Genomic DNA, 23,109 nt, shown 5'->3' with positions numbered 1-23,109 from the left:
CAAACAAAAGCAATAAACTAGGGCTGAATATGACATGGAAGCACTTGTTTTAGCTCCACGACTCTGTGAACATATCAAAGTTAAATAAATGCAATTTTTTTTAGGCATATCCTCCCTGCCCATTCCCAGAGGACTCCATGTATGACAATCTCTGTAGCAATGTCATCCTTTCCTCTGCTGTTTTAGCTGCAGCCCGGGTTTGCCAGGGACTGCTGGTGGCACCCGCCCTCGTGCTTAGATCGAGCTCCTCAGGAAGCGAGGGGCTGCTCAGACTGGTCAGCGGATGCTGCTCCGCATCCCTGCAGCGCACAAAGCCCCGGGATGGGATACCACCTCCCGCACGGCAGGCTCGCTCCAAAGGGCTCGTGTGCGGTTCGGAGGCAGAGACGGATGGCACCGGTTAGTTGGTGGGAAGAGCCTCCTTCCCCCACAGCCCAGCCTCAACCAGTAGACTCCAGCAGCCCAGCTCTTCACCAAGCCCCTTTTCACTACACACTCTGCCAGCATAAACCATTACAAAGCCTTCAAGCGGCTGCAGCTCTACCTTCAGCAGTGTTCAAGTGCCTGTGCTCTGGATAAAGACTGAAACTGAACCAAAAGCTCTGTCAACTTTTTTACCCACCTTACTTTCTGCTGTGAGATGTGGCTGGGCTCCAAAAATAAGCTCGCAAGGTCTTTCCCACAGTGTCTCACTCAAATCTAGCAGCATTTGAGGCTTTGCAGAGATCAGCCTCTTCTTTTTCTCTCACTCATACATTCCTATTAACCTGCACGGGCTAGTACACCTCTGTGAAGGACCAGCTGCCAGATCCAAACAGCTGAAAAAAAGCCAACAACATAACGTGTCAACAACAAACATGGATTTGCCCAATAGTCAAACAGTGTTTCTGTATATGAATGAAACAGAAATGGAGGGGAAAGAAAGAAGTAGTGAAGAACATGTTCAGCAACTCCGGGCACAAACCACAGTGCGCAGGTAGTTTGGGTGATGTGGGTAAGTAAGGTGGTCAAGATGAGATGAACAAATGAAAGGGATGGATGACCACATGTCTTTCTAAAAGGCTCGCAGATATTAAAATGATGTGAGCTTAACTTAAGATCAAATAACCGAGGAAAGGTGTTCTCCATGCCAAGAACTGCTGAGATCTATTCTTGAGAGACCAGCCTTGTGGACAAACCACTGATTATGTTTTTCCCAGAGGAGAACTGCTTGCATCATATGGATTAAGTGGAACTCAGAAAATCAGTATTGTCAGTTTTCAGCCACCCACACCATTGCTAATATATCTGCATGGGAGTAGGTTAGAAGCAGGCCTACAGGATGCGGTAAAAAAAATCTAGCTATGTATCAGTCCAGGAGAAGCCGGTGATTTCTGAGCATTTTAGGCTGTAAGTAGAAGCTGTTCTGATGATTTTGGCTGAACAGAGATTTCCCTGTGCTTAACATTCCCTTTTTTTCAGAAAGGGTTGCTGGGTTGGGTAAGAGTCCTTTCTGCAGTGACTGTCATACAAGGCTTGTTGAATGAAGAAGAGGCTTTAAGTGAAGTGGAGCAGTATGCATTGTTGCGGGAGAGGTTCTTCCCATTGCCCCAGGAAAGGGATGGTTGGGTGGGAAGAGTAAGGCAAAATACATTGAGTAAGCAAGAGCATCCCCCCGGTAGGAAAAGGTACAGTTACTAACTTTATCTCTATTGTATTAAATTAGGATCGGTTTCAAATAAACAAAACATCAATCTTAAAGCTAGGTACCAGTGAACTACATCAATCGTGAAAAGGGTAGATTTTGCTAATGGACATGACACTTTCGGTCTGAGAAGAAAAGACTTCTAAAATCATTCCTGCTGCCTTAGCTGTTTGCAATGGGAACAGAAAAGGCCACCCTGCCCTGTCCTCTCCGCATGGAAAAATTTCCATGCACAAAATATTATTCTTTCTCCTGAACTGGCTTATGTCTCACTAGATCCAGTTATACTGTACAAGCACTTTTTGATAAACCTTGAAAGACTAATTTCTAAAACAGTTGCTATATTTAAACCACAGCGGTGGGCTTACTGGAGTCAGCTCAGAAGCTGGCGGGGAGGAAGACCAACCTAAAAACCATTTAAGATTCCATTTTAAAGTTCAGCTTGGGCCAAACACATTAAATTCTAACTGATAGCTTCCTTTACAAACAATCAGTTTAAATGACTTCCTTTGACCTCCTGCCGCTAACTGACTTTTCATTCAAAATGATCGGTTACATGAGATTTAACAGAACTTCATCTCTCATGGAATTTAAGCGTCCAAGTGAAAAATTGAAAATCCCGGTTGTGCGTGCACCATGTGACAGTGGCATAGAGAATTCATTTGGATTTAGGAAAATAAATCATTGTTAGAACAACACTGTGACTGTCGAGTATGTAGGGTCTTAGCCAAAGTGACCTTGGGTGCAAATCAATTAGGCCTGGGGGTGATCCTAGTCCGGAGTTATCCAACTGCAAGCTTAAAGAATCTAGAAAGAAAAGCACATGTCCAACGCACCAGAACCCCCTCCTTCCCTCTCATCCTAGGGCTCAGACAAGCAGGCTGGAAGGAAGTTTATCCTGAACAGTCTCAGCTCCTGCTCCTTACCAGAAACCATGCAAAGACTGAAGAAACTCCAGTCAGCAATTCTTGTTCAGTGCTCCTCCAATTCCATAGAGGAAAAGTTTCCATTTTGAAGCATAACTCCATTGTATGCATCTTCTCTAGGACAGAGAACAATTTTCTTTGTTACATATAACTTCCTTGTGAGTACTTTCAGAGTGATCTTTTTTTTTTTTTCCTCCTCACCCAGCCGGTGCTTCTTTGAAAGCTGCACTAGGCTTCCTTTTCCCAGAGGAACAAGCCTACAGCACTGATCACTCAGAGGGATTAGCTAGGGATGCACTCTATTGGACACTGACAGAATGGTTTTCCTATTCTTATAAGGGTTTTAGTGGTTTTAATTCAACTCATTGGTGCTCACAGAAGTCATTGCTGTGCCTAGGTAACTGAAGCACAGCATTGTTTTGAACGCAAATCTAGTCACTCAGATCTTAAGGCAGTTTAATCTCATAGTTAAAAGTTTCACCCAGCTGGGCCATTTTGGGCACGGCTATTTCTGTAACTGCTGCATTTTTGTGTGGTCATACGCTTTGTTTCCCCTCCTTCTTCAGTTAAGCTTGAGATGTGAACAGTAAAGTACACACTGTTTTTTTAAATCTTCAGTTTATGTCTTCTGGACGTCAGACACACATACAAGACTTCCATTAAGAAAAGTCTGCAGGAAGGAGAAACCAACGTTTCCCACTCTTCCTGGTATCATCAACGGGCGTACAACCCCGCTTAAGATACTCTGTTTGCAACACTGCATGGCTAGTGCCATTGAGTCATGGGCTTAGTACTACACAGGGCTGTAAAACAGTGCTCCAAGAGGCGATTTAATAAATGATAATCAGTATAAATTGATCAAGGAACATTCCTAATATTCCAGGGGTGACAGATGCTGAGAGTAGGAGGTTGAATGAGCCAGATGTAGGTCAGGTGAGAGAAACGAGGCGTGCAAGTGTGTTCAGGGGAGCCCCGTAGCCCGCTGGGCAGTGGCAGGAGTAGAGTCAGAGTTGAGGTTGGGGGGACGACGGAGGGAAGAGGAGATGCACTTTCACACTGATTTCCCCTGCTCAATTACAGGTTGCCAACAGTGACAATACAGGTGTCATACAAAGCACAGGCGGAGATGCAGTCCTCTCTCCGTGGGATTTGCATCAGGCAGTCGCACGGGTACCAGCTGCTTTGCTGACCCCAGGCCAGCAGCTCGCTGCCGTCAGGGCTCGGGCTCCGCAGCCTGCTCCTCCCCGCGGTCCCCGGAGCCGCGCGCAGCTGCGCTGCAAACCCGAGGCTGGGGGCTGCCCCGCGCAGGCACAAGTGGCAGCCAGGGGTCTCACACTCAGCACGGACATCGCGACAGGTCTGGGCTTTAGCAGCAAGGAGAAACCTCTCTGCCCAGCAGAAACGGTCACAGCCTTGCTGGGAAGGGATATTGTTTTTGCGCTTTGAAGAAATCATGGCAAAACGCATCTGGAAGTACATTTTGGGTGTGTTTCCTAGTGGCGGAGGTGAGAGGCCATCCCAATTTAAAATCCCCTCTTTGAAAAAGAGCTGCACAGACTTAAATTCAGGCCTGCACTCATTAACTGTCTTGTATCACTAAAAAGGGGAAAGTCAAGCCAAAGCCAGAGGAAGACTTCCCTGAAATTTGAATGCAAAAAACTCTCTGTTGAACTTCTATTTTAAGAAAGATCATTAAGTTTAATGACAGACTCGAGAACTCTTCAAATTATATGACACTAAAATACAAGTATATTCCTGTACTTACACTTTTCCCTGACCATAACAAGGACATGAAAGATTGCCAGACCTCAAACGCTCAGAATGGAACCCTGCACGTTTTATCTTCAGCCACGTAATTTAAATACAATTTTCCCTATTGGAACTGAAAAACTTTTCATTTTTCTTCCTGAAGCTAACACAAGCCAAGCTATTAGGTTTCCTCTACTATTAACAGAGCCATTAGATGGCAGTACATCCTAAATTATTCTTAGCAATGCCAATAAAACCCCAAGTATTATAGTGGTGACACAAATAAATACATTTCATCATGTATTGACAGTGTAATTGTGAACATCACAAACATTTACCATGAAAAATTGTATTTATCTATCTGGATAACTGGAAATAGAATGTGAATGAAAGAAACAACTAGTTATAAGTCACGAGCAGAGGAGAGAGAGGGGAAATGAAATATTTCATCAGAGCAGCAACTTTAATCTGCTGCGATAGGAACCCAATGTCCTTCATTCTGCAACTGGAACGTGCAACAGATCCAAGCTAGAAAAAAGTCAAGCCAAGCAAAACCAAAATAGCCCAGCTGTCAGAGATATTTATTAGTATTGCCACAGACTGCATGAGCACCAGTTACAGACTAAGAAAACCTATTGCACGAAGGGCTTTACAAACACAGAATAAGCAAACAAGCAAGCAAACACCAGCAGCCGCCTGCTCCCCAGCTGTCTGCATCGCGGCGCTTACAACCGGAGGCAGCCGCCGCGCGGACGGCAAGAAGCTGCATATTTCCCATGAGAACAGATGGGATCGGTGCGTAGAACTTGCCTGCGTTTTTGGGCACGTTTCACCAGCAGCTATTTTAATGTAAATTACACTGACGTTTACAGCATTGCAGAGAGGAAACATTTGAATGGCATATTTATACAGCGGAGGAGGACTGTGCTATCATACCTCTGTGTCAGACTGTCACGAGCTAAGCACTCTGCCGTCTTAACCTAACCTCGAAAAATTTAGTGGCAGCTTTCATGACCAGTCACACTTCTACCCTGCTAGAAACAGAGTGACTTCTGAGGCAGCAGGCGCTGGGAAGAAAAAAAAAAAAAGAAAAAAAAAAGAAAAAACTCTGAGCAAGTCAGAAAACGAGCCTGACCCTTGGCAAATGCTGATAAGGCTCGGGAACATGGTATCACAGTACGAGAACTAACAGATCTAAAATGTATATGAATTCATAAAACACCATGAGGAGTTACTAACCGTTATTAGAAATGCCCTCACCCTGCCAGGCTGTGAAAAGTCACCGCTAAATGTACTCGGAGAGGGTTTAGGATGGTCAGCCTCTGGGAGAGTGAGACGCTTGCAACGAGCGCTGGAGCCCACTGCAAAACCAGTAACCTGTAGGAAAGGGAAAGGCCTGGGGGAGAGGGACCGGGGTCTTTCAGAAGACAGAGGGCTGGGTCTCTCTACTACTTCCCAACAGGACACCGACAAGTATTTCCTTGATGAGCTGTTGGGTCGTCACAAATTTTCGTTTAATTCACTTGAAACTATTCCTAAATTTAAGCCGAATTTGCCAAACAGCTCTGGGGCAAGTGTGCATATATAAAAGAGGAAAAAAATATTTGAAGTATCAATGTTGAAAACACGAACTGCTGAAATTCACTGAGCAAGAGAAAGAAAACTTGTCAGTGGGAGACTGGGGTCCTATGTCCTCCTGTAAATCTCATCCTTGCTTTTATTGAAAATGCCTTCCTTATCCCAAACCCCAGTTTCAGAATGAGCAGCTGTTCACTTCTAACAACTATTTAATACAGTACCTATTGTTCATAATATCTGTAATACAGTAATCTGAAGGGACACTGCAAAACCACCTTATGACTCTTATTCCAGTTTACACACTGATGTCTTATGCACATGACCAGCCACGAGTGACAGATTTATCCAAGGTCTTTACTGACACAGCATGAATATAAGACTTGGAATACAACCTGTGCCTTTCGCTTCTTGTCTTCAGGCATAAGTGATAGCCCTGCCCTGTACACATACACAAACAATTATTGTGACCCCCGTGCACCTATGCTGTGTAAATCACAAGGCTTGTATAGCTTTATATTTTATTATTGCTTTAGTTACTGCAAATGTATTTATATAGGAGAATGCAGGAAGTCTTTGCATTTGAGGCTGCCGCAATGGAAGAGTTAACAAAGCATTACCAAAATGCGTCCTGTATTACAGTTTGTGTTATTGCAAGTGTTTGTTTTGTATGTCATATGGGAGATATTTATTAAAGTTCTCCCTTGCTGTTACTTCAGGAAGAATTTGGAAAGTCTGTGCCTTCACCATTATACCAGCACTCTCACGTACAGCACTGCGTTCATCCGTGTCAGTGGGGACTTTACTGTCCTGTCCTTTTATTCCACACTTCTTTGCTGCTTTTGAATAACAAATCTGTTTACAGGATCTCGGCAAAAAGTTGCACGACAAGCAACATCAGATGTAACGCAATGTAACGGCCAGGAAAGTCTCAGTCTGGAGCTGGCTTCTAGGGGCGGACACAGTCAAAGCCAGATGTCGTAGAGACAAACCAAAGGGATTGCTTGTACCTTAATCCTTTCGTTCTCTGAACTGGGCCCTGTCTTACCCTTATTAATGAACCTTAGAAAGGGTGAAAGCTCTGTCGGTGGCCTAAGCGAGCTGGCGGGCACTCAAGCCGGGACTGCGGCACGGGCTCACGGCCAGTTCTAGGCATGAAACAGCATTTAAAAAACATGGGTGATGGGAGGGAAGAGCTGATAAGAGATGGATTTTGAGCCCCCTGAAACTTCTGCAATGTGTTACAAGTCTGTGAAGATGCCTCTGGGTAGCGGTGTGCATATATAGATCTTAAAGTCTGGTACAACCCCACCGTACCTGTGGCTCCATCACATGGCTGGGTACCTAATTACCAGCCCTACAAGAGATCAGATAAAAATTTCCTTTCCCTTTTGTCCAGGGCAGGGGGGGAGGAAGGGGGAAGATCAGGAGATGTGGGGCCAAGCCTTTTCCCCTCGGATGAAAAGAAAGCCTGCTCAGGCCCAAGCATCGCGCTGCAACCTGCCACATCCCGACGCATCTGCTGAGCCCCCGGCCGCTCAGCTGCGGTCCGCTCCTCTGCCTGCCTCTGCTCAGCGCCTCTGGTCTGCCCTTCAGAAATTGTTTCTCCAGCAGAAACTTCATCATGACTTCACATTTCCCCAGAAAAGGTTTTGGTTTAGACAGACAGCCACTTCTGACAGCAAATCCTGCCAACTGCTTTCCTTCGGGCTGCTGCAAAGCGCAAGGGCAGACCAGCCTGCGAGAGGCACTCGGACAGATTTGCTCTGAGTCTTCGCTAGAGAGAAGCCCTGGGAAGGGAACTGGAGCCGGGCCAGCGTTTGGGGCACAACGCGGTTTTCCCAGGTGGGTGACCAGCTTTCCGCTGCACCCAGCTGCTCGTAGCAGCCCGGCTGCAAGCAGAGGCTGCACAAGGATTAGCACCAAAGCAGGGGTATCTTCATAGCAACCAACCTTATGCGACACCCCCATCACGGCCAGGACTGACAATATCACACAGAAAGATTATGTCACTTGCTAATGCTGAATCACAAGGGTGAAATTCAATCTCATCTGCCATCCTCATGAATGCTGTAAGCCGGCAGTATTCTGATACCACATGACACCCGGCCAGCACGTAGAAAATTCAGTAATGCAAACATTGCCAGATAGCCTAATTTTTCAGTCTTAAGCCATGTCTAAACAAAGAGCAATAGCAGGAAGCTGGAGGGATTTACATTTCCCATGAAAGGGCACTGGCTCCCTTGTCTTCTTCCAGCACCATATTTCATAAGTGAGGCTGGCAGGCCTTAAAACATTCCCACCTCCCTTAGGCAGCACAACGAACAGGAGCTTGCCCTTCCCCGACAGCCTCCTGGAACATCTGATTCCGCTGAAATGTTACCGCTCAGAAAGCTGGAGGCCCAGTTAACAAAAAGCCAAATTTCCCTTTTCCCAACAGAAAAACATTTCATTTTGAGACCCAAGCATAACCTAGCAGGGCAGTTTGTCACTCCATTGGCTAAAAGACTAAATTACCTTAAGCCGTTACTCTACGCCACGTATCAACAGCGAAGCTGGCCTGCCAACACGGTCTTGTTGTAAGAACGATGCCAAGAGCTTGTATTCTGCTTTGGTTCGTCACAGCTGTTGAGCTGAATGGCAGAACTACTTGTGGGAAAAGTAATCAGTTTTCCTTTGCCAGGCACCATAGCAGACAAACGTTGCCTGCACCACGCGCCCTCCTTCTCCTTCCTATTCTCCAGCAAAAGTACGAGCCCAGCACAGCACTTGACTTCTTCCCGCTTCCTGACCCCCTGCACAAGACACAGCCAGTTGGCTCGTTTTCTCACCGATTGAGACCGGAGAGCAAGCAGGAGAGAGGCTAGAGCTCATGCCACAAGAGCAGGGCCCTATTTCGTGGCTGGGCACCCCGAGAAGACCTGCTGCCCAGCCGTAGCTTTGCCCTGCAGCTCCCCTCCATCCACGCAACTGGACGCAGCTCTCTTGCACATTGAGGAAAAAAAGGCTATGCTGAGGTCTGCCCCAGAGTCTTGCCTTTCGTGACTGATTGAAAATGTTGGGACGTGGGTAGGGAGGCTGGCGGGTGCCTGAGTGAATGGCGGATGCTTGAATGAATGCACCTGTCCTGAACAGCTACTAGCAAGATTGCACCTAAGGGCTTTCTTCTGGAAAGTAAAGTTGTTAACTCACACTCAGAAACTGTTTGTGGAAACATGGCACACATCCTGTCTTTTCCTGAAAATAAATCCCCTGTCTAGCAAGGGTGTCCTTGGCAAAATCAGGTCCTATTGACATACAGGGAATTAAGCCATGCGCAGACTCGAGCATACTTCCCCCCCCCCCTTTCTTTTTTTTTTTTTTTTTTCTCAATAGTTCAAAAAATTCACTAATTCTAAAAGTCTCAGGTTTAACATACCCAGGTCAGGTTTATGAGATATCCACATCTGGGCACCCAAAATAGAATCACAGCTTATGAATAGCCTTGAAATGGACCCCTTTAATGTAACATACTTGGTGACTGCTTATGGTACAAATAAGACAAAGGGGAAGTGTTGTTTTAGTTGCTAACTACCTTATTTTTAGTTTCTCCGACGCTTTCTAAACAAGATGAATCTTGAGGACCTCCTTGCATTGAGGGCGACAGTGATTGCGTGCTCCTGTATTTATTGCCAGGAAGTAGCTGAATAACAAACACACAGAAACTATGCATGAAAAAGCAAATACAGCATTAATAACCATCAGATTATTACTTGAGAAGGGACAATAGGATATCCAGTCGTGATACCTTCCAATAGCAACATACTGCTGAGGTCAAGTTTTTTGGATCTCAGCTATGTTGGCATTTGTTCCTACAAGGAAGGGGGGTGGGGGGGAAGTTCAGTGAGGTTCCCACAGATCTTAAAAAGCAGAAACATCTGTTGCTGCTCTGAACAGCTTGTATGCTGAGTTCAGCAGCAGAAAGTCCAGCAACTAGGCCAGGTCTCTGCTTACCACCACATACCTCTGTGCTCAATGGGAAATGATCAGAGACAGTTTCAAGGGACATATCAATAATTCAAAACAGCCAACACAAGCATAAACAAACAGGAATTAGTGCTCTCCTCCCTCTTCTGCCAACAAGACTGGAGGATGTTACTGATGCCTTAATTTGCAGTCTCAGGCATCTCTGTCAGGACTGTCCCCAGCTGATGAGTTGCTCCACATTGTGCATTTGGTTTGCTTTTTAAAGAACTCTTTTGATCTGAAACATTGAGCAGAAATTCCAGAGATGTGAGTTTTGTTCTCAGGGAAGTGATTTTCTGTGTGGCCAAGCAGAAATCACAAGTTCTCATTGACTTGTTTTTTCTGTTTGAAAAACGAATCCTCATTTCAGCGGGTGGTTATTCACTCATTTCCCAGTAATCTTTTCTGCTTTGTGATTTTTAACACAGTATTTGCAACAAAATTTCAGACCTTCTAATACAAGAAGAAATAAAATGTCAAAGATACTATTTTGCAATTTCATTGATGCAAAACCTGATCTTGTAGAACCCTAGCTATCTAAATATCTTTTCTGAGCCAAGCCTCTCAGCAGACCTGAGACCACCCATAGTACCTGAGCTGCACAGCTATAAGCAATTACTCTTTAAGTAGTATCGGTAAACATCCACTAAAGAATTCCTGCTTCTACCTGGAAAGCACCAAACTGCATCAAGGCTGCAGCAACCATGAGTCCAGAGCGGAAAGGCTGACGGCTTGGCCTATTGCACTGCTTAATCTCTTCAATATTTTATGTGGGAAGCCTCACAGAAATAGAGTCCCATCAAAGGAAAGCACTTCTGGAGGCCAGACTTCAGTGCAAAAAACAGACTCCTGGATATGAAGCTTCGTTTTTGCTTAACATTCTTATATAAAAACCATTCCAGTGGTGTGCAGAGCTAGGAAGAACAGGGAAACAAAGTCAAGACCTTTGGACCTGAAGGAGTGATTCTTGGCCCTGCTTTCTCCTCACTTATGTGCTGGCATAAATGGAGTTGCTCTTTTGCCTCTTCATATAAAGCAGCACAAGGAGAAAACCTGGCCCAGCTTCAGATGAGAACTGATTGAAGAGATTAGAAGAAAGGGCGCCTAGAGAATCTTTGGAACTCATATTTATTAATTTAATTATTGCCATTATGAAAATAGACGGGGCTACAGATGGATAAGATTTAAAAAAAAAAAGTGAAAGGTTGGACTTAAGTTGAAGATAAAAAGGCAATGATATAGGACCTGCAGTTTAGATCGATGCCATAGTATTTATGAAACAAACCCAAACAGAGTTAAATACAAATACACCAAGGAAAAGTGCTACTAGATAGGCATAGAAGCAGTTTGACAAGTATTTATTTTGGAAGCAGTGCCACTGTAAGAAACCCCCCTTTCTTTCCTCACGTTTTTTGCCATGTTGAGTTCCTTGCACAAACACAGTCTCACACACAATACAACACGCAGCAATGCAACACAAAACCAGTACAACTAAGAGGATGTCAGAGGTCAGAAACAAGCACGGAGCAGTAGGAAAAGGCTGCTCAGGCACTGGTATTAAAAAGCAAAGTTCATCAAAATTAGTTGGAGCTTCATTTTTAGACCTCATCCAGAAAGAAACTTCCACGGAACATCGACTCCAAGTCGATTGAAAGAAAATCTGTCATATGCCTGCCTGCCTTGCCCTCCTGCCAATATCATTTCTGGTAGGACCCTCCTCCTTCAACCCATCCAAACCTGGAAAATTGAAGGTAGGTTCAGTTCTGCAGAACAGCTGCAAGGGACACTTCAAAAGAGCAAAAGAGCAACCCACCTATGCTCTAGTGCTCAAAGTGTTTGACAAAACTTTCCACACTGTGCAAAGTCAGAACATAGAGGCTTTAAAAAAGGAAAATTAGAAGCAGAGTGAACAAGGAAACAAGCAGCAGAGAGCAAGGGAACGAGCAAAGAGATGACTACTGTGCACGTTGTCAAAAAGCAGCACGACCAAACTGTCACAGTCATTACAGTCCTGCGGCCTACAGAGATGGGTGAGCAGACTCTACTGGGTAGGGGAAGACAGCAGCCAGGCACAAGCAAATGAAACAATGAGGTATCGCCTTCAAGACTGCTGACCACATGGCCCAAAGGAAAGCTATTGTTGCCTCTTTTTCTGATGGGTTGTGATATCACTGCTAAGCTGAAAGGCGCATGATGTAAATAAGACTCTTGGGGAAAAAAACAAACACAGCTCTTGCAATGGAGGGAAGTTATACTCGCTGGTCTACCAGGACGTGTGTAGGAATCAATAAGAAACAAAGAATATCCGCTTAATATACAGTGTCTACATTGTTAAATGTTATCTATTCCAGGGACTGATCCCCAGCAGCACCAAGTGGTCCAGGGCCACTTATGCTCACCCAGTTTGGGATTAGTCCTCTCTAGAGCAGATCAAGATGTTCACACTCACAGCATTTGCTTCCTCTGGAAAACTTATACTGTTTCCATTGCTCTAAAATACTGGCTGTGGTAGTTTGAAGTAGGAACAGAAAGAGGGAAAGAAAGAAGGTTCTCTTGAAAGTTTATGAAAAAATATGAGGGCTATGTTATAATTCACCAGGGTGTTGTTTTTACTGTACAAAGTTAAGATTAGATATTGCACACCTTCAGATGTGGCATGAAGGTCTTTTTCAGGGTGTTGGCAGAGCACTGGAGAGCTACATAGGGTAGAGAGGAGAGTTAAGCCTGGCGTGACTTGCCTCATCCATACCACCTTCCAGAAATGGGCCCTCAAGCAAGTTATCCTCGTCAGGGAGGAAAACAGGCAGTCTCTGCCTGTGCCTGCATCGTTACCAAGGCCAGCACAGGCTGGAAAGCAGTTTTCTGACAATGTAGATAGTCTATGGCTTTAGGAAATATTTTTGACAAAAATCACTCAAAGAATCTAGGGAAACTCAGCTGTCCTAGGATAAAAGGGAAGGCCCTCACATTGATACATCTAGAAGAAAACAAAGGGTACAAATAAACAGTTTTTCCTCCAGTGGAAGAAGGTACCTGGGGGGGGGTGTCTCACAGTAGTTTGCGCTGTCCTCTTTATAAATGACCCGGGCAAGGTGGCAGACACCGCTAGCAGCGCTAATTTGTGCGGGGCAGGAGAAGGCCCTCATAACCCTGAGCGCAGGGGGTGTCAAAAGGGCAGAAGAAATTAGCATGTAGCAGATTCAAGGTGAACAAATGGAGATATATCTTTACACAAAGTCTATTTAAACTGTGGATTCACTACCATAGGAACTGTGGGTGCTAAAAGCTTGCATGGGTTCTAAGACCTGTTTGACCAATCCATGGAAGAAAAATCCATCAGGAGTTACTAAACACAAAGATACCATCTCTGGCTCAGGAAGTCCCTGAGTAACAAACCACCGGAGCCAGAAGAACATAGCAGAAGAGTTTTCACTCTAGGTTCACCTAGAACTAGGCTCACCTAAAGTATCTATTATTGCCAACATTGAAGAGAGAGTAGTTGGCAGGATAGACCTTTACTGCGACCTATGACAATTGTTGTTCTTAGTATAATTATTTTGCAATCATAAGCCTTTCTTTACACTTGTGCCAATCCTGATACAGGGTTGATCAAGACATAAGGAAGGTTGTCGCCTAAAGAACTCAGCCCCATATCAATGCAAGGTTCCCAGAGAAAAACTCTATTCTAGGAAAGTACTTCAATCAGAGACCAAAAGGGAAAGCAAAACTCTCCCGCCCTTTGCCCAACTCTCACTGCACCAAAAAGCCATACAGAATCCAAAATTAGCAACACAACACGCCTTCCAGGAGTCAGAAGTCCTGAGGACGCTTAGAGTCGTTACTTAAGATAATAGACATATGGTAACAGTGCCCCCTTCTGAGTCGTTACTTAAGATAATAGACATATGGTAACAGTGCCCCCTTCTGAGAGCTCCTCCAAGATCTGAGCAGTACAGCATCTTTTTTCCCTTTCAGTGGGAAACAGAGGCACAGAGGTGTAGGGTACCTTCTGCCTTGTTCTTCTCTAATACAAGGGCAGCAGCCACTTTTAGAGGTTGTAGCCTCCTTAAGGGAACAAGCAAAAAAGGAGAATCTTGCCAAAAGAGTTTAAAAAAAAAAAAAAAAGAGTAAGAAGCAGGGACAACAGAGGTGGCACAATAATTCTTCCAGAACTGATCCTTTGAAAGCTGCCAATGCGTGAACTACAGACCAAGAACATGAAATTTAAGGAGCTTTTCAGGACTGTGTCTCATTCAGTACTGCCAGCTTTCACATTTTCTTGCCTGTCTTACCAGACTTAATGTTTCACAAAGTCCCAGCTCCTGAAGGCAAGTGTTGGCAAAAAAGAAGAGTAAGATGAAATTCCTTAAAAGTTTCCAGCTGTTTTCATATCAGAGACATGCCAGATACTGTGATCTGAACAGGACCAGCTGGGAATTTTCCCCAAAAGTATTTCTTCAGTTAGGAAACGCTGATGTGTTAAGATGTAAACCCTTCACGAGACTGTACAGTTTTGACAGGATTTCCCATATCCAGACTAGAATTGCTGGTCACCAGATAAAAAAGGAACTCCAAAAGCAAGTTGTCTGGAAAAATTGCTTTGGCCCATACACCTATGGATATTTGATTACACAACAAAAAACAGACCAAGACCTACCAGGATGTGTCATTCACTTGAGCTCTTGAGAAAGGCAGAGGACAAACTCAAACCTGTTCAGCATGCTGGGATGGGCTCTTTTCCTCTGTCCTACCCTCTTTCATTAAAGATTATAACTTTGCTCCACGGTGGTACCGAACAAGAACGATCTCAAAAAGTTTTGTTGGATAAAAATTGGTGATTCCTGGCTACCTTCAGGCCCCCAAACCAATGAAAGTACCCAACTCTGTATTTATTTTTATTTTCATCATTTTTTGGAAAGCCTGAGGCTAGTAGATACTGCTTGCTTTATTTTCGGACAGAGCCTAACACACTGGAGCTGGAGTAGAACAATCAAGATATCATCACGTGCACCTCTATGTAAGTAGTTTTACTGGAAAAAACTTATCTGTTATTTCCCTCCTTTTCTTCCTCTGAAATTCTGCCATAGTGAAAATAGTGAAAATTTCCCACTTCTGATGAGTATTTTTCAGGGAAACTTGGTGATATACAATTTTGTTGATTCCTCTGTTTCAATACAGAGGATTCTCAATTGACCTTGACATCTTACTTTAGCTAATTTTGTCCCTCTCTGAAACTGTATATCTTGATTTTCATTTTCATTAACAGAACAAAGGTCACTGGAAAGAAATTAAAAAGGGCGGTTCATGGAAATGATCCACTTTCCATCAGTCAACACACACACAGCACATAAACTGAAAATAGTGTCAATGGCAGAAGTAGAAGAGGGATATTTATTCCTTTTGTTAGGCTGTTTTCTAACACCAGTATGATTCAATTGTCTGATCCTTGCTGGTTAGCAGAATTACTCAGAGCATTAGTACTGCAGGAATGCACTGAAACGTCATTCTCACAAATTTTAAATCTATCAGACCTTGGGGGAGACATATCTTTTAAAAGTAGAACGAAGCATCCCGTTTCTGTTTGGACTGTGATTATTATTATGGGGGCAGTTGGTGTCTCGGCTAAAAGTAGTTGTTATTTCAGTAAAAACACCCCCAAACTTTCTGTTAAGTCTCAGCTTGCCAAAAAAGCCCTTTGCCAAAACCAGGGACACATACGTACATCATTGGGAGTACACACACCCACACTGAGGTCGTCAGCAACAGTCAGCACTGGACAACACTGGTCTCCAAGCCACTTAAAGAATGCAAGAGGTTTAGCATTGAATTAAATGGCACCGGCTTTATGTCCCTCTTGAGTATTACTTGAAACATCCTTGTATAAAGCATGAGGTAATGGCCAGAACATAGGTAGAGAGTTTAAATTTTGGCAGGAGGTCAAAACTGAGTAAGAAAACAAGAATTACACCTTTTTGCACTGAAAGGATCAGGAGAAAAAGCTGGTTTGCATGAGGTCAGCAGCTATTCAGCATAGAGTCCTGCCTTTTGGCTAACCAAAATAATTAACAAAGCCATATTTGTGCTAAACAGCCAAGAAAAAAAACTCAGGGAATGGAGAGTGCTGGTACAAAGGAATCAAGCAGCTACAACAAGGAATACTTGGATAAAGAAAAAATCTGTGCTTATGTTTATGGGAGTGGGAAGGAAGAAGCCAGAAGTGAGTACATCTGCCTTTACGGTTTTATGGAATCGGAACAGAAAGTGCTCATCTCCCACCAACTTCTCTGGGGGGTGGGGGCTATGTCTCCACATGACCTTTACTCAGGCCCTTTATTAACAGACTTCAAGCACACACACATAGCTACAATCCCATAATCAGTTATATAAGTGCTTAAAATCCAAAGCACTACTGAAAAACAAGCCTACTTAAAAAGAAGCCATTGAGTCCACTGGGTTACAGTCTTATAGACACACACCTACCATGGGATGTGCTCTTGCCTTCCATTTACCTAGGCAATTTCACACCATAGTCCAAGCCTCAGGAAGATATTTTTTTCTCCAGAAGGGAGGTGGATTAGGAGGTGACTTTCAAGTGAGACCAGTCTCATTTCGTTCCTATGTATTTGATTTTTAAATGAAAAATAGCATTTACACATACACACCGAGAACTCTGGCAAATTTCTTAGGATTTCCCATTTTAAACGGATTTATTCCACATTTAGTAGCTGGGCAGAATGGCTACCATACTTTTGAAAGGTTTGTGGTAAGCTTTCAGTATCAGCTACATCATTCTGTAACATGCTATGTGGGATGTCACTGAATTATCAGACACTTGCATCAAACACTTTATTTACATAAATGAGGCAATTACTGCAGTAGAGATGGCAGATACAGCAAATGAAAGAAAAGTCTCTCTTCAAGTACACTTCCTTTTACAGATCTTTATTATGTTACTTTGCATGATGCAGACAAGTTTGGCAATGTTTTCCAGTCAACGGAAAAACTGGAACAAAACCATGCACAAAAACTGGGAAAAATTTGTTACTGCAAATTATTACATCTTACCATGTAGATATTAAACATGAGAATAAAAAAACAGTTTTATGCTAGAATTTCTCTCTGGTGAATGATTTCTCATTATATTTTCGCTGTATTTTTCCCTCTCCCTTGCTGTTTGGGAAGCTTCTTATCTCAGACAGTGACCTTTTTAGAAGCAAATTGAAGTGGCACTGAAAGCCACTCACTGCTGTAGCAGATGTGCTACCTAGAGCTTCCAATACTGTCAGCCCCCTGGTGTTGCAGAGCTGGGTGTTGTTGCTTGCAATCACAGTGAACGTTCAGCTCTGTCATGCTGTCTCTGTCATAACAACATACTCAGCATTTAGTTTTTCATTATTTCCATGACGGGGGCTTGCTTTCCCCCCGTTATAGGGGATTCTGAGACTTCAGGGAAACTTGGGCCAATTACTCGATCCTCAGCCCCTCCCCCCCACCCATTGTAAGTTTTACAGACATGTTGCAATGCTAGATGTATTAAGGACACAAACTCTGAGACATAATGCTATTGACATGAACAGCAAAACCTTGGAGTAGGTGGGGGGAAAAAAAAAAAAAACCCCAAACACACAAAAGAAAACAAAACCAGCATATGGCTTCCAAGTAATAAAGCTGGACCCACATCCAACCTACTAAGCAAGAACCCAACCTTGACCGTCATCTCCTGAATTTAAGAAAGAGACAGTTTGTTTGAACAGTTATGCTATGAGCAATCACTTTGGACTCCATGGGCCCTCCCCTTTCATAGTTGCATCCAATCACTCAAGGAACTCTCTATCTGCAGTTGCTTGTGTTTGCAACGACCATCAATTCAACGTCAGTGTGCTCAGCAGTGATTGCAGGTCACTGACTGTTTGCAGACAGAAATTATTATGGAAAGAAGCTACTAGGAAAGAGTGGCAAACTGCACGAAAAGCAGACCAAATATTTATCTGGCTTTCGCCCCCGTAGAATCTGATCACCTCCTTATACAACATACATAACGTATCACCACAATAATTTGATGAGGTAGGGAACTGTTGGTGTTCTCCCCTGGAGGTGAAAATTAAACAGAAAAAATGATTGAGCAACGTGACCAATGCCATGGAAAGATACTGTGGCAAAGCTAGGTATTAACTGTTTCTCTCCAGTCTTTGCCCAGGGCCTTTTACTATAAGATCATTTCTGAATAGGAACAAACATTATAAAATTTCAAAGTGTTTCACAGATTTTTGTGAACCTTTTCACATTTCAAAAAACTGAGAAAAAGACTTAAGAGTCCAAAATATTCTATGCTGGAGAATTGTTCTGTATTTGGATATACCTGAGATGCTACTCTCAGAAGATATATCGAGAAGCAGAGATGTTTAACACAAAGGAAGTCCTTCATGGACAGCAAAAACAAATAAACAAGAAGTAAATACCTTTTCCTAAAAGAAGCATTATTGAACAGGGTTGAAAATATCACACTGTATGAAGGAGAGAACCCCAAAACCAACCTTACCAGATTTCCTCTTTTTTCCTATGAATTTTCTACTTTATTTCAGGTTCAAAATATACAGCAGCCTCTCTGTTTATTTCTTCATTGAAGAAATTATCAGAATAATATATTAATACTTCTTTAACTGCAAAATGGTGAAAGGCCTTGTGAAAACAGAAAAGTGGGATTCTTAGCCCTCTGACAGCTCCAGTTTAGTCAGGGGACTCGTATCTTAAGTTCAACCTCCCTACTGGGGGCCAGGGTTCAGGAAAGGGTAAGGTCGAGTTCAGAGTATACCTGCAGGATTCTCCCAGGCAAAGGCTCACTTTCAGTCAACCCAACCTGCAGAAGAGAAAGAGCCTCTTTACATGGTAAGACGAATAATCCACAAGCATGAGCGGCCAGACACTTCAAGTTCATTGCACATCCTACAGGATGGCATCTGAGAACATCCTTCAGAGCTGTTCAGGTGGATATTCAGAGCACCTCTCAAGTCGACGGGGGAAAACTATTAGCGTCCATCTCAATCTTGGTAAGAAAGTTTGAAGAACTTTGATTCAGGACAGACAGATGTCGATCTCACAATACCCCTACCATACTGAGGCAAAATGCCTCTCCTGTGTAATTTTCAAATGAACAGTCTCATTTCATGCCAGCCAGCAGAACTAATGTTATCTTCAAGATTAGGACAGGTGTTTTTGCACTGGCTCACATTTGATGCGTCTTGGTCCTAGATTTGAGGCAGTAAAATATTACCTGAAAAATATTCAGTGCTTTCTGAAACACTGCACAGATTTAATACTTGGTCACCAAGGCCTGAAGTAAAGGAAGCAGCTTATATGATGGTTTCCACATCTCTCTGTTTTGCTCATGAAGAGAAGCATCTGTAAGATGCTGGACAATAAAAGATTAGTGTCTCTGTGTTCCAGGTTTACATTTAGAAACACAGACTGACCTGCTAGCTCAGGTTCTGCAAGTCTTCGGTATAGAGGTTTTTGGAAGCTGTCCCTTTGTACTTGTGAAAGTATGAGAAGACAGTGTAGGAACTATCCAAAAAAATCCTTAGATTTATTGCAACTTGATATCCCCCAGTTTGAGAGTATCCTCTAGGAAATGCATGTTCTTCTTTTATATTCACCAAGATGTCCTACCTAAGCAGGAAGGACTGTAGAAAGGACCCAGACTGCTTTCTATTAATGCCACTACTTTTTTCCATAACCACAAATACACCCTATAATTCAATTCCCCTATCATGATTTACTCAAAAATATTATAGGAACATCAAGAAAAGAGCACAGGTCATTCAATTCTGTAGTTCTGTACTTAAACCGCAAGACCTTCTCACTCTACAGAAGACAACCTCAGACATAGGCTAAGCTTGTTCTCTAGGAGCCACACACGATTCTTTTTTGTCCTAACCAACAGCTCTCTACACAAGCTGAAATGAGAATAGAAAGAACAAATCAGAACCAGATGTTAAAAAAAAGAAAGAAAGGGAGACGGCAACAGACACTCCTATCATTCATCTACTGGTTCAACCGATGACCCAAGATCAACCTCCTGAAAGAACCATACAACAGAATATGAAGTGCTCCCCATGCCCAAAACGAAAACATGCAGTGGAAGAGTCATTAAACCTGAATAAACTGACCTAGAGTTCAATAAACAAGCTTTAAGACAGTAATGATAAGAAGTTGAAACATCCAGTACAAACAAGAATATCATTGCACAGAGAGATCTCTGAGCTACATGCAAACTAACCAGGGCACAATGAAACCTATTGACTTCTCTTCCAAATATTTGTTGTTTATTTGCACTTATCTCCTGTACAGGTACAACACACCTATTTCATAGGAACAGGCTGATACATACATTTACTGTTTGGCGTGCTTCAGATTACAAACATTTTGATTACAGACCTATGATGCTATACTTCAAAGTCTGATTAACTCCTGTTTGTATTAATCAGAGCTGTGAGACGTAAGTACAGGGGAAATATAGCACCTTACCAGTTCTTACCTCCTGAAGGACATGAAAATTTGTACAGCAGCTGCTTTCCAGGAGGTCTAATGATTATGAATATACAGCAGTGAGCAGAGCTTCGGCACAAGTGCTAGGTACTGGACGGGGCTCACAGCCGAACAGAGGCGTTGGGACAAGTGAGTGGCAGCACTATGCAAGAGCACTTCAGTAGAGCTGTTAAGCTGAAGGAGCTGTTCCTCATTCAGGCTCCTGATTCTACATTTTTACCCCTTAAATTTCACCCTTCTGTCTTTCTTTGTTTTTTATTCGTTGCGCTCCCTGAATTTAGGGAAAAGAGGTACTGCAGGATGAGCAGGGCAAAAGTGCCAAAACGTTACAAGCATAAGGGATACTTCTACTCAAAAGCACACAGAAGGATTTAAGAACATGGTGGGCACTTGCACCTGCTGTCAATAATCAGCAAAATCACAAAAATAAAATGTGGGTGGTGTCTCAGAGATCACCAAATTCCTGAGCAACATTTCAAATTCATTTAACAAATACACTGTCATGGTCATCCAGTAATGCTGGCAGTTGCAGCCACAGAGGAGACACTTGAGTTCAGACCTGCCTTGCAGATTTTCACAGCAGAGGCCATACCTGTGACCTAGCTGAGCAAGGAGGAGGATGAGGAGTGCCATTGGGTCCCCTAACGCCTCAAGCCATCACTGCAACATCTCATGTTAAGATAGTGATGGTGGGAGGGCTTGCTATCGTGATGCTACCCGGAATGACTTATGACTGCTGCTCACCAAAAACCAAGACTGGTCATTGGCCTTGGTTTCTGAAGTCACCCCTGAGAGACCCCTCCAAGGCTGCATTTGAAATCTCTTGTTTTGTCCAAACCTCACCGTCCCAGCAGTGGCCGGGTACAATTCCAGCCCCAAAGGACAGAATCCAGCACACATCAGATGTCTGTTAAGCTGGCAACAACAGTGAGATATTTCCAGAAATATAAGAAGTTGGATACAGAGTTCTTTCCTGCCAGAATGTGAGGGCTGCAGGGAAAGAAAGAAATTCTCCTAGGAGATGACAGACAGAAGAGAAGAGTTCTTCCTTCTGGATCACCAGTTCTCATCTAACCCACCTGCAAAGCACCTAAATATCATTCCTGTGATCGTCTCAGTCTGAATAGGTCAACATCCCATTTAACTTGCCTTTGTAGAGACTGTTTAAAGAGTGTTTCAGTTACACCAGGATTAAGCACAAACTGACTAGTTAACCCAAAGAAATTGTTGATTGTGTTATCTTGGTGAGCAGACGGACCACAGCCCTGCTGCCACCCACTTCTGTCCTAAGGGTCAAGGGTCCCCATATTCTCCTACTGCTCTTCCCTTTACCTTTGAGGGTCCTTTATACATCCACTATCTTATTTTTGTCTGCAGTAGCAGCTGACTTGTGAGCAGCTCTGTGGCTACCTCCTAGAGGAGTGCATGATGGACTTCCTGGCCGGGCAGACCCCAGGGATCAGAGAGACGGGCATCATCTGATGCCATTTTCCAGTCTTATTCTCTGTCTAACACCTCACAAGGAGGAAGTCTGTGATTTCCTTTCTCCTTTTTCTTCCTTCCCCTCCCTCCAGACACATATTTCATTCCAGAGACCATCTGAATAAGCTTTTATTGCTTTGATAGGCTCTGCCCGCAAACCCCAGTTATCAAGTAAATTAGGATAGTCCTCCAGCATCACATTACCTGAAAGAGAAGCAGTGACCACTTCAACTCTTCCCTGCTCCCTCGCTGACCCCAAAGACTGCAGCAGAGATTGGAATCCACCTTTTTTCCTGTTCCTGTGCAGTAACAGCACCATCTTTTGGTTCCCTGTGTGATGCAGTGGCTCACTATCAGTGGCTCAGTGACGTCTCTGCAGGAACCTGACATTTCCAGGAACACAGCGCTATGAGAACAACTCCTCAGCGGGTTTAATTGCACTCATTCGATTTGCAATAGTTTTGCCTAGAGAAAAGGGGATCTCACAAGCTCGTGGGTCGAGGAGTCATTCAGTCACCCAATAACATGTCACCTGAGCACTTTTTCCCCCTAACCCAATGGCTTTCCAGATAAGATAACCGGTTAACAGTTAATTCCACCTCCACCCAGCTCTGCATTCCAAGTCCAGCTGAGCAGGTGGTAGCATACCTCAAAGCACACAGTCATTTTGAGCCCTGAACACACATGAACATATCAATCCTTTGACCCTTCTCTAGTTGGCCTACAAATATGAGGTAACCAAATGTGAAGGAGCAAGCCACAAACACAGCTTCTTAGAAACAATCAGGGGTGAACAGTTTGTCTGGAGCTTGTTGTGCAGCTCGCAGAGAGACAAAATCAGAGCATCATTTTGAAGTGAGGCAGTAAAAATATGAGATACAAGAAAAGAGATTACAACTCATACATGTTTAAATTCTCACCTTAAACTTTCAGCCATGCCTGAATAGGGACCTGAAACCTTGAATATTTTTCTCCTTTGCTGGCATTTCCAGCTCTACATCTACAATACAAAAAATAGTCGTAACCACTACAACACAGACCACAGTTATACACCAAACCCACTCTCAGCTCTGATAAATCAATCTCTTTTCATCAATTGAATTTACCTCAGCTGAGCTCTGATCCTGCAACCTGCCTAGAGGG

The 23,109-nt window shown here is 43.5% G+C and overlaps 1 long non-coding RNA gene across 1 annotated transcript in view; it reads right to left on the bottom strand.

Annotated features, from left to right (window-relative positions):
• LOC138064270 (uncharacterized) overlaps positions 1-22,251 on the bottom strand; it is a 33,004-nt gene extending 10,753 nt beyond the window's left edge. Inside the window, exon 1 of the long non-coding RNA XR_011137542.1 lies at positions 22,171-22,251. This is a non-coding gene — a long non-coding RNA (uncharacterized lncRNA). The remainder of the gene's footprint in view (positions 1-22,170) is intronic.
• Positions 22,252-23,109: the final 858 nt, after the last annotated feature.

Source organism: Struthio camelus, chromosome W (assembly GCF_040807025.1).
Source record: "Struthio camelus isolate bStrCam1 chromosome W, bStrCam1.hap1, whole genome shotgun sequence".
In the NCBI taxonomy this organism is placed as follows: domain Eukaryota; kingdom Metazoa; phylum Chordata; class Aves; order Struthioniformes; family Struthionidae; genus Struthio; species Struthio camelus.
Note: the sequence above shows the minus strand (reverse complement) of the source record. Positions and strands in the feature narration are given on the sequence as shown.